Raw genomic sequence first — 12930 nt, forward strand, 5'->3', positions numbered from 1 at the left:
TATCACCAGGATACCCTTATATCCTAAAAAACCTGTCAAATGTGCATACAAGTCAAGTACAATTGATTTGGATGTTGGGTCTTTTAAAACCATTAAACTATATAATATCGTTTACATTATTTAAAGCATCCCATAATTAAAAAAAGAACAGTTATAAAAAAGAATAAAAATGGTATTCATTGTTGTACACTTCATAAAATCAAAGACCTGTCCAAAAGTTGCTGCACCATAACATCATCCTCATCCTAAAAACCATAATCATCATAAAACTGTATTTTAAATTATTTGGTTCTCTTCTACAATTCTTCCTAATTCCTTTAGGTACAAATGTATTAATTTAACCCCCTGCAGACCAGCAGAATCGAACACCCACCTAACCAGGTGGTTACAGCTTCCCCGTATGTTCCTATGTTCATATTAGTGAATATTTCTTTCAAAAGTATCTTTTCTTTCTCTCTTTTAATAACTTCGGACATGCACAGAGAATATGTGATAGGGATTCATATTAGTAGTTGCACAATCTGCAGTCTTGATTATGGTAATAGTCTTTCCAGGAGGGGATCAAATCCTTTCGTTCCCACATACCAAAGCATTAATTCATAAATTGGTTCTTTAAGATGTTTGAGAAATGCACTGAGAAATAAACCTGCGGTTTCCTGGTGCCATATGAATTAATCACCGTCCAGGCATGACGTCTTTGTAATAAGCTGTTTTCATCTGTTATGTTAGACAGGACTTTTGTTGACCGATGTAATGCTTTGTTAAAGGCCTGTTTCCCCATGCCTGAGTTCCGAATGTCTTGAACACTAGATCCTCTTTGACTTGTGCTAAGTAACAGCCACAGGAACCTTGTGTTTTCTTCTCTCTCTGAGATTCCATTTCTTTCCAGCACAAATTCTCAATAGAATCAATTGTGGCTGCTCTAAGCCTTCCACATAAGTTAATCAAAGCACTTTTGCTCCGATGTATTTGGTTAGTCAAACCAAACTCTAAACGGACTTGAGCCGGTGATGCTGCTTGCTGTATGAGGAAGACATTTTTTTAAACCTTCGTTTGGATACTATTTAGGATTGCAGGTTCACTACCCCATATAATTTCACTACCATATGTGACAGAAGGCATTAACTGTGCTGACATAACAGATTATAGATGGCTGTAAAGTGGACAGCTTAATTTCTTTTTTTATAAAGTAAAGCCATAGATAAGACTTTGTGCTTTTACCCTCATTGCTAGAAACTGATATTTATAACTCAGTTTCTCTCTATTTTAAACCCCAGGTATTTGTATGAGGCAACAACCTTGACTTTTCTTCTGTCCAAAAACCAGAGTGTTTTTTTTAATTTGGCATCCACTAACCGCACTACCTTTGTTTTAGATACATTCAATTCTAATCCATGCCAATCCATATCATTCTATAGTGAGCTCATGCTGCGTTGTAGCTCTATTGGGGTTTGGCTGAAAAGCATAATGTCGTCAGCATACTGTAAGCACCGAGTTTCCTCTTTGGCTAACGTTGGTGGATGGCTGTTTACTCCAGTAAGTGCTTTTTCAAGATCAGCTAAATACAGATTAAAGAGGCTTGGGGCTAACACACACCCCTGTTTTAATCCGTTGTGGGCATCTATTTTCTCTGAGTCCAGGTATCAGTATACAGTTCTTTGATGGCGTTCAGTAAGTTGTTTGAAATGTCCCACGTCGCCAGTTTTCTCCATAGGTGTTTTCGGGACACACAATCGATAGCTGAATTTAAGTCCACAAAGCACGCAAACATCCACCTGTTCTGATGTTTGGCATTTTCGATTAGTAGCGTTATGGCTGATAGATTGGTCAGTGTGCCTGCCCCTACATACATGTTGTATGATCCTTTTTCCTATCAAGTTGGCTCTCCGTAGGTGTAAAGCATTAACCCATTTTGATGTCTCACGATATGAAGAAAATTTAAATGGCCCTTAAGACATGTTAATCACTGGCCCTCTATTAGATCTTATAGACATTTTTTATATACCTTGTTTGCACTGTGTTAGAATGATCTGGCTTCTAACAGAAAATACTTGTCCGTTAATATATATAAACACTTCAGTGCTAGCCTTTTAAACCCTCGGTTACTTGTCTTCTTGCACTATTTCCGATCAGTTTTGGTCTTTTTAATTGCAAATAATTTGTTGTATAACATGTTGGTTTGTATACCATATTTTATTGGGAAAAGTACAAATCTTATATGCAAATTATGTTTTATCATCGTTTTCTTGTGTCTTTTATGTATTTTATGTATGTATATAAATCCAAATAAGATTGTTTGATTGATTAATTGATATTGCTAGTAAGATGGTGTAATTGCAGCCATATATTGGTTTACCTTGTAGACTGTCGCTATGCTAATGCACCTAACATCTTTCTAAAGCCTTTCAAATAAGCCAGTAGCTGCCTGGCAATAGCAAGAGTAGCCAGAGGCAGAAGGGCTTGTAAGGATGTTAGGTGCATTAGAATATCAACACAATGTAGCTAACAACCCTTGCATGTGCCTATTCAGCGGAGACCCCAGTCTCCATACTTACCGGCCCCCGCATTCTGCTGTTGCCAAAGGTGGGAACTCATGTCAGCCAACAAAACCTGGTATCATTAGTGGTCGTTGTTGGCCGCAGTTTATTAATAACCAAAGACATATTAATAACACAAACTGGTTTCAAGCAATCTTCCATTTTGCGAACATTACTCATCAATCATTAATATCAATCATAATTGGCATATTACACATTATGACACCCTCTTGTGATAGCGGGTGTCAGTCTCTTTGTGCCCTCCTTAGTTCGAAAATGGGGCTTGTACCCAAACCAGTTTGTTGCCAGTCTATTGGTGCTCCAGTGGTTGGTTGACCACGCCCTTTGCGTGTTGCGGAGGGGAGCTTTCCAGTCGGGAGTTAGGTCCCCAGCTCGCTACCAAATTGCGCCCTGCCGTCCGGCCGGGTCTGGGCCGCGAGTGCCGTCTCCTCCTGTTACTCCCCTCCTTTATGCCGCCACGTCACCCTGCCGTGCGGCATTCAAAAGTGAGTGGCCATCCTCTTACACACCGCCCGCCGGTGTGTTTTCTTAGCCAACCAGTGTAGGATTTCCGCTAACACCCTTTCCCTTATCCAGCACTGCGACTTTTGCTGTTCCTTAGGTGTGGGTGGGTGGGCTTCAGTCGTTGTTGCTGTCGCGCCGTTCTCCCAGCTCCTCGAATGCGATGTGCTTCTGCTGGGAGGGCGGCGTCGCTTAAATCCTCTTGAGCCCTCCATGCAGGTCTCAGGTGAGTCCCCCTGATTGGGGGGTTCAAACAAAGCCAGGTTGACCATTGGGCGCCCTTTGGGGGCGCTCAGGTCAACAGGTCACTTCCGGTCGGGTGGCTGGTGTGCACCCCGCTTCCGCTGGTTCCTGTGCGCATCGAAGCGCCCAGAACCAGTTTACCCCCGCTGGTGGCACTACGAGGGTTATGGCGCCGGCCTTCGAGCCTCCCCCACCCTTCGGGCGGGTGCGGCGGCCTCTGCAATAACCCTCGCATGTGCCTATTCAGCGGAGACCCCAGTCTCCATACTTACCGGCCCCCGCATTCTGCTGTTGCCAAAGGTGGGAACTCATGTCAGCCAACAAAACCTGGTATCATTAGTGGTCGTTGTTGGCCGCAGTTTATTAATAACCAAAGACATATTAATAACACAAACTGGTTTCAAGCAATCTTCCATTTTGCGAACATTACTCATCAATCATAAATATCAATCATAATTGGCATATTACACATTATGACACCCTCTTGTGATAGCGGGTGTCAGTCTCTTTGTGCCCTCCTTAGTTCAAAAATGGGGCTTGTACCCAAACCAGTTTGTTGCCAGTCTATTGGTGCTCCAGTGGTTGGTTGACCACGCCCTTTGCGTGTTGCGGAGGGGAGCTTTCCAGTCGGGAGTTAGGTCCCCAGCTCGCTACCAAATTGCGCCCTGCCGTCCGGCCGGGTCTGGGCCGCGAGTGCCGTCTCCTCCTGTTACTCCTCTCCTTTATGCCGCCACGTCACCCTGCCGTGCGGCATTCAAAAGTGAGTGGCCATCCTCTTACACACACCGCCTGCCGGTGTGTTTTCTTAGCCAACCAGTGTAGGATTTCCGCCACACTGCAGGGAGGCCCACGTCTCACTGTGGCTCCCCCCCTGCACCTGGTTCGTGGCTCGCACCTTTCACCATATCTTTTCCCTTTTTTTTTTTTTTTTATATGCAACCTGCGAGTGACATTGCACCCCACAAGTTATCCCAAAACACCTTCATCCCCTTCTCGGATAGGTGTACCCCGTCTTGCCCATAGAGCTCCGGGCGGCCCGGGTGGATGAGGCCGTGCCGAATTGATTCCAGGCCATTGGCGAGGCAAAACTTATGCATTGCCACATTTAGTTTCCTTCTTGCGTTGTCGACGGCCTTGTTGGAATCGGCCCCTCTCCAATGTTTCCTGCTGATCATTTCGGACCAGACTACCGTCGTGGGTCCCAGCCACACTGCTGTCTTGGTGAGATCCCTTTGGATGGCTTGCCCGACTGCTTTTCGCCCAGCCGGGTCAGGTCGTTGCCCCCAAGGTGGATGATCAGGACGTCGGGTAACCAGGCCGAATCTGCCATGAGGCCGTCCAGCGTCGGCAGTAGCTGGTCCCATCTCATACCTGGCTGCCCTATCCACCGGATGTACGTCGCTTTGGGCCTGTTTATGCTGCGGACCCCCTGCCGCCACCAAGACTCCATCCGGGACACGAATGAGTGCCCCACCACCCAGACCAGCTGCGGGCGTCCCCCTGTCGAGAGAAAGCATTCCGTTAGGTGGCTTATCTGCGCACCGTGTGCATTTAGGAGAGGGAGGGGGGGTGCTGTCACCCTGCCGTGCGGCATCCCAAGGCGAATCCCTCTCGTTCCTTCCCCCCCCCGTGGCTTTCTCTCTCTTTTCTCTTTTTTTTTTTTTTTTTATTTATTTATTTATTCATTTATTTTATATGAGGTGAGGGCGTATGTACGACTTGTACGCCCTGGAGCGCCATCTGCCCACTGCCTGGATCCTGTCCTCTGGCATGCCATGCTGCGCTGCCGAGGTCGCTGCGCCGATCCTGAAGGAGTGAGAGGCAAAAGATGCCGCGCAATACCCGGCTTTACCCAAGCCTTGGCGCATTATGGCTGTAAACTGGAACTTACTCAGGTTCCTCCCGTCCTTATGTATGAAGAGAGGGCCCTCACCAGCTGGTCGAGCCCCCATGTACTTAAATAACCAGCATACCGCACAGAGCCCCGACTCTGGGATGCAATGGAGACGTATCGTCGTCCCCCTCCTTGCCCTGTCCATTTTGGACTGTCTCAGCGTTAATTCGACTGCCCTCTCCATTGGTTTAATGTCTCTTGCCTGCAGGCATTGCTGCGCTGGGCCCGATTTGCTGGGAGCTACCAGTTCGCTGATACGGAATGCTCCGAAGAAAGCCGTCGTGAAAGCCGCCCTAAACAGCAGCAGCTCATATTTATCCGATATTAAGCCCGTGAGGGCTCCAAGGAGCTGGCCCAGTTTGGCAAAATCGATGGGACGCCTGTCGTCCTTCTTTCTACCTTCAACCCTCCTCCAGCCTTTTAAGGCCGCCTTTAGATAGGCCGAGGTAGTGGGGTCCTCGCCTGTGTAGAGCCTGGCAAAATGGGCGATGGCGGATAAATGCGCCTGGGCCCACGATCTCGTTTTTCTCGACTCGAATGCCCATTGCACGAATTTCTCGACTGCTGTGCGAGTTTTTGCCCTGTCTTCCAGCGATCTTAGGCCCCCCACTCTCATTACCGTGCCCGTGTATGTCTTGTACCTTCTGTTAGCCTCTGCGGTAAGTGATTGCCCTATTAGCCATGATAAGTCTACTCCCCCAGGTCCCAAAGGGACGATGGAAAGGGGGTCATCTCCTTGTCCGCCCCGGGCACCAGTTCTCTGAAACGTTTCATTTGGGCCCGTGAGAGCGCGTCTGCTGCTGAGTTCTCTGCCCCTGGCACGTGGCGTGCTTTCAGCTCCAGGTTCCCTTCCAGCTGCAATTTAATTAACCATCGCATTAGCCTCAGCATGTCCGGGCATCTCGCTGCGCCTCTGTTAATGGCCTGTACTACTCCCATGTTATCTGACCAAAGCGTGAGTTTCAGGTTTTTTATTTTCTCGCTCCAAATGGTCAGAGCCACAATGATTGGGAACAGCTCGAGAAACATGATGTTCCTGGTGAGCCCCTGCGCATGCCATTCATCCGGCCACTGGCTGGCGCACCAACTGTTTCCCAGGACCGCGCCGAAGCCAAGGCTTCCGGCCGCGTCTGTGTAAAGAGCTATCTGTTCGGCCGTTACCCAACCTGCCCTCCAAATCAGCACCCCGTTGAAATCTTGTAGGAACTCGTCCCACACCAGCAGGTCCTGTTTCACGCCTGCGCTCAGCCTGATGTGGTGGTGCTTGTGGGTGACGCCGGACGTTAGCCCTGTTAGGCGTCTTGAGAATACCCTGGCGGGCGGGATTACCCGAGCCGCGAAGTTAAGTCTCCCTATCACTCGTTGGATTTCCCTCAGGGTGGCCTTGCTCCGACCCCGTAGCTTCGATACTTCCTCGCGAAATTCTTTCACCTTGTCGGGAGGCAGCCTGGCCGTTCCCGCTATAGAGTCCAATTCTATGCCCAGGAACGTGAGACTTGTGGTCGGGCCTGTAGTTTTCTCTTTTGCGAGGGGGAACCCTAGGGACCTAGATAGCTCCTCGAAGGCTGCCAATGAGCTTGCGCACACTGAGGACCCTGCCGGGCCTGTGGACAGGAAGTCGTCTAGGTAGTGCAGCTTTCCGCCTTCCTGGTGCCGGTCATGCAGCGCCCATTCTAAGAAAGTGGCGAACTGCTCAAAGTATGCGCATGAAATTGCGCATCCCATGGGCATGGCTTTGTCAATAAACACGTCCTCGCCCCATTGGAAACCCAATAAATGGAAGCTGGAGGGGTGGACCGGCAATAGTCGGAACGCAGATTCAATATCGGCCTTCGCCATGAGGGCTCCTCTGACTGTCGCCTTAACCAGCTCGATAGCGTCGTCGACTGACGCATAGCTCACTGAGCAAGCTTCGGGGTCGATACCGTCGTTCACGGAGGAACCTTCCGGAAACGATAGGTGGTGTATCAGCCTGACTTGACCTTGTTCCTTCTTGGGGACCACGCCTAGCGGGGAGATGACTATGCCTTCATGCAATTCCTTTGGGAGGGGGCCCTCAACTTTACCCAGTTTCAATTCTTTCTCTATCTTGGCGCTAACCACTTCGGGGTGTTGGCTTGCCGACTTCAGGTTACTCGCTCCCGCCGAGGGGAGCGGGCCCTGGAATGGAATAACAAAGCCTTGCTCGAAGCCCTCTACCAGTGATCTGGCCTCTGCTTTGTTCGGGTATTTGTTTGTTAATCTGCGCAGCTGTTGCGTAACAATGGGGGATCTGGCCAGCTGGCGCCTACAAAAGTCCACCAGTCCCCTCCTTTCCCCTGCGTTGGGGCTAACGCTTCTTGCTCTTTTCTCTCTTCTCTCTTTTCGCTTCGTGCTTGGAACCTTTGCACGCAACGGTGGCGTGCTTGCCCCCGCAGCTAGCGCATGCGTGTTGAAACTTACAAGACGAGCCCCATGAGCAGTCCCCCGCCTCGTATCTCCAACAGATCGCCTTGGTTGCGGTTGGGGAGTACGATCTCCCGTTCGACCGCCTTTGATAAGAACCGCTCTTCCCCTTTTGGTAGGAGCTCCGAAAGGGCTGGTCGCCTTTTCCCGCCCAGGCCCTAACATCTTTGGCTGTGAGCATCTTGTGGATGAAACCCGAGACATCCTCCTCATTCCACTCCATTTCGGGGTGCCTCTGCATTTTTAATCTAAACCCTTTATCGTATTCTAACCAGGCATCCCCCGGGAACTGCCTCTGTGCTAGGTGGATATTGGCCTCGTAAAGCCACAAGTCAGCCGCGCAATGGGGGAACCTTTCCACTATAATGCACGCCATGATTCTAAAGGCATCTAACCAATTGTCGAAACTGCGCTCCTTTCTGGCCCCACGCCTTTCTCTCCTGTCCTCTTCCTTCCTGTCGCACGTGGTTAGATCAAGTCCCTCTAGCTGTATTTCGAGCAGCGAAAATATGTCAATGAATTCTTTGCGCCATATCCTCTCTTTCACCGCTAGGGGGATGAGACATGCCAAGCCGGTGGCTTTCGTAGTCAGGGACGCCGGACCGGGGGATGGCCTGATGTAATGATCGTTGACTACCCCACTCGGAGGCGGGCTTCCCGAAACGGGGCCGTAACCCCAGCCGGGTAGTGGGGAGATTTGTTCCCCCTGGGTGGACAAGCTTACCTGTTCTTGCACTCTTGTCTGACGGGCCCACCCCGGGTCGACCATATGCCGCGTGAGACCTGCTGCTTCCTCCGCGCGCTGCTCCCTAGGCCCTGGTACCCCCTGCCCTGTGCCATTAAGTAGCCCCGGCGCCAGCGATTTTAGACATTCCCTTACGATGTTGCTAATATGCTCACCCTTTTTCTTTTGGTCGGTGGTCTCGCTCTGGTCGCCGCCCTCTGGTCTCGGCGGGAGGGGTTTCTGCCGCACTTTCCTCGGAGGGTTCCTCTTCGATGTTCTCTTCATCGGCGTGTTTTTCAACTTCTTGGGTGCGGAAGGCCCTGGCTCTTCGTCCGCCTGTTCTACCGGTCTGTTCTCTTTCCCTTTGCCCAGGTGGGGGTGAAGCCAGTCGTCGCCGTGGATGGCCGATAACTCTCGGATCTTCAACAGCACCTCTGCCATCTCGTCCGGCTGGCCTTCCGACATGTCGTGAGTCCCTGCGCACTTGTGTGTGGCTTCTTGGTTTCCCGCGTATGCGTCAGGCCGTCAGCTGGGGGCACAGCTAGCTGCGTGTGCTTATCCCGGGCTCTGAGCTTGCTGCGGTTTTTACCTGTTGCTGCTTCGGGGGAGCTGGCACGGCGCGCCGCGCTCCGTAAGGCGTCCTCGGTGATGACGACCTTGATCTTCAACTGGAGCCTTGCCGTCTTCCTCTTCGTCCTTCGCCGCGTCGCCTCTCTTCCTCTTCAGTCGTTGTTGCTGTCGCGCCGTTCTCCCAGCTCCTCGAATGCGATGTGCTTCTGCTGGGAGGGCGGCGTCGCTTAAATCCTCTTGAGCCCTCCATGCAGGTCTCAGGTGAGTCCCCCTGATTGGGGGGTTCAAACAAAGCCAGGTTGACCATTGGGCGCCCTTTGGGGGCGCTCAGGTCAACAGGTCACTTCCGGTCGGGTGGCTGGTGCGCACCCCGCTTCCGCTGGTTCCTGTGCGCATCGAAGCGCCCAGAACCAGTTTACCCCCACTGGTGGCACCACGAGGGTTATGGCGCCGGCCTTCGAGCCTCCCCCACCCTTCGGGCGGGTGCGGCGGCCTCTGCAACTCCGGCTTGGGGGCAGGTGCTTTTACAAACAACCTAATGATCCCAAAGTCACACTTCCCCACTGGGGCATACCACATCAGAGTAGTTTCAAAGTAGGTGAGATGCTCTCACGCCAGAAACACTGCAGAGGAGGTTCTGCCTTTTGCTACTGGGTTCCTTTCACCTGCCACACTGTGCACACCAAGAGAAGGCTTTGTTTCACATTGCAGTATTTAGGTCTAGCTTAGCAGCTAGCAGCTGTTGCCAGACCTTATGTGATCAGCAGAAAATAGAAACAGAAAACGTTGTCACTACCCCGAGTTGATCTCCCTCCCTCATAGATTTGATTGAGCAGAAGTTGAGTGATTCGTCTGGAAATGAGTACTTGCATTGTACCGATTATGTTCAACATAGTAGGCCTGAGCACTTATGATGACAAGCCTATGACTATGGTAAATGATAAGGCAGCACTAACCTGGCTCAATGACATGAACCCTGACAGATCCAACCCTAACGTTCACTGAATGCCAAGATACTTGGATTCACGCTTGCAACCAACCTCACAAACAAGGAAAGCATTCCCAAAAACAAAGGACGAACTGGCACAGGCTGTCTCTAATAAACTCAAACCATTTCTTCCAGAAAGGGACTTCAGAACGGTTGGTCAAGCACTCTTGTACTCTTGCATCTGTATTTTGGTAATGATCAACTTCAAACGGGCTCCCGACTGGCACCCCTTAAGGAAATAGGATCATATAAATGAAATAAAATGAAATGAAAGTGGATTTGTAGAGCGCATGGCTGCCCAAGAGCGTCCCAGCGCTATAGAACAAAGAATGCAAGGACAGTACCAGGGTCTAGGGGTCCTGGGGGAACAGAAAGGTTTTGAGGAGCTTTCGGAACTTCGGATAGCTCGGCTCCATCCGAATCCTGGGTGGAAGAGCATTCCACAGGGCTGCTGAGTTCACTGAAAAGCGGCGACCCCCAGTTCGAGTCTGCCTTACTCTCTGAACAATGGCCAGATTGCCATGATCGGAACGAAGCGATCTAGTGGCCCTGTATGGGCGAACAAGATGCCCTAAAATGGGGGGTCCGTTCCCCTGCAGGGACTTGTGAGCAATACATAAGGACTTAAATTTGACCCTTTCACAAATCGGTAACCAGTGGAGAGCTCTGAGTGCAGGTCTGGCTGACGATCTGCGGGAAGTGCCAGTAAGCAGTCTCGCTGCTGAGTTCTGGACTCGTTGGAGAATATTAATTGTAGACTCGGGGGCAGCCAAGAAAAGGGCATTATTGTAGTCCAGTCTTGATAGGATCAGTCCCTGGATAAGTAGTCTCCTCGAGTGCTCTGGCAATAGGGGAAGAATCTTACAAGCAGAACGGAGTAGACCTATACAGATGCCCGCTGTCTTTTTTGCTTGGGTCCTAAATGTTATATCCTGCTCCAACCATACCCCCAGGCTTTTTAATTCATTCTTTGGGGTGGGTGCAGGTCCCAGACAGGCTGGCCAGATGGAATTAGGTAGGGATGTTATATGGTGGTGGCCTAGCAGCATAAGCTCTGTTTTAGCTCCATTCAATTTAAGACATGAGCCATTCATCCAGGAGTGAATTTCTGCGAGACAGGAGTGAAGATTTTCCACGCAGTGTTTTTCTTGGGAGAGCGAGACGACCAGTTGGGTGTTGTCGGCGTAAGTGACTACTTTAATCCCAAATGGATTCACCACATCCTCCAGGGGGGCCATGTAAGCATTAAATAAGGTAGGGCTCAATGATGAGCCCTGTGGGACCCCACACTCGAGGGTGGTTAATTTGGAGCGTGCCACACCTTCCCAGACCTGGAAGGTCAGATTCTCCCAAAAAGATGTGAGCCATCGCCGCGCTGTGCCTGACACTCCTAAGTTGCTCAGACAATGGATTAAGATCTTATGGTCCACCGTGTCGAAGGCTGCGCTTAGATCCAGGAGGATCACCATCGTTGATCCCCTGAATCCAAGATGCACCTTGCCTCCTCCACGACTGCTAATCAGGCAGACTCTGTTCCCTGCCCTGGGCGGAAACCTGTCTGGGAGTTGTGAAGCAGCTTATTACTTTCTAAGAAAGATGAAAGCTGCTGATTGGCTATTTTTCCGCCATCTTGCTGATACCCGGCAGCAACGAAATTGGTCGGAAGTTAGCCAACTCGGCGGGATCGAGCTCTGGTTTTTTAAGGAGTGCTTTGACCAAGGCCCGCTTCCAGCTGGGCGGGACAATTCAAGGAGGCATTAAGAAGGTCTGTGATTATTGGGGCAATGGTGGCAGCTACCCGATTCATAATATGCATGGGAGCAGGATCATTGGGAGAACCACTCTTTACGGTATGCAAAATTTTTAGGAGGTCATCCTTTGAAATCGGGGCAAACGAGTCAAAGCGAGGGCCTGAGGGAGGGGCCAAAGAGTAAGCCAGGTCAAAAGATTGGTCATTCTGCTGCAGAGTTTTTAGTATGTTTTGAATTTTGCTTTCAAAGAAAGCAGCGAATTGATTGCACCTAGCTTCCGATGGCACTTGCATCGACGGGGGGCTTGGTGCTTTGAGGAGATCTTTATCAATCTTAAATGTCTCTCTGGATGAATTAGAAGAGGTTCTGATTTTCTCCTTGTAGTAAGTGGCTTGAGCCAATTTCCGGGATAATTTGTAGGTCCTCATGGCTGCTCTATATTTGAATTTATCGTGGGAGGCCCAATCTTTTCTCCAAGTGCGTTCGGCTTTCTTGCATATTTTCCTTAATTCTCGTAGTTCAGAGGTGTATCAAGGAGTTTTAAAACCCTGCTCTTCTTTTCCAGTGTTTTTTTAGAAAGGACGGAGTCAAGGGAGCTATTGAGCCAGTTTGAGAGGTTTTTATCCGCCTCTAAAGGGATCAAGATTCGAAGGGGGAATTGTCTGCTCCTGTCTGTGAGTCCAGCTTTTCAAAGGGAGTTTGGACCATACTCTCTCTAAAGTGCGTGGCGCCTGTATCTATGGAAGGTCAGAATTAATTTGCCACTCAAATGGGACCAAAAAATGGTCAGACCAAGGTCGAGGGTGGAGGGGCCTTGATACAAAATGTAAAACATTCATGAATATGGGGTCAAGAAGATTCCCTTTAATATGGGTGGCATCTTCATTTTTTTTCTCCAGCTCCATGGATTTTAACTCGAGCTTAAGATCCATAGCCCCCTTATCACATGGGTCATCAAAATGAAAATTTAAATCCCCCAGTAGGATAAAATTGGATGCAACCGAGGCTAAGGCAATGGTGTTCTCTAAGAGTGATCCTGTAAATTGACCAGGACTGCCCAGAGGGCGATATATTAGTAGGCCTGATAGTGATTTATTCGGCGTAATTTGCAAATTAAAGTGAGTGCTTACGCAGTCATTGTCACCACCCTCTGATATTCTGCAGACAAATTTGTCTCTATGTGTTATCGCTAGTCCACCCCCTTTCCCGTGAGGCCTATGTTGACGTTGCATACTGAAGCCAACTGGGAGTGACGT

The sequence above is a fragment of the Lissotriton vulgaris genome, chromosome 3_1 (genome assembly GCF_964263255.1).
Source record: "Lissotriton vulgaris chromosome 3_1, aLisVul1.2, whole genome shotgun sequence".
In the NCBI taxonomy this organism is placed as follows: Eukaryota; Metazoa; Chordata; class Amphibia; order Caudata; family Salamandridae; genus Lissotriton; species Lissotriton vulgaris.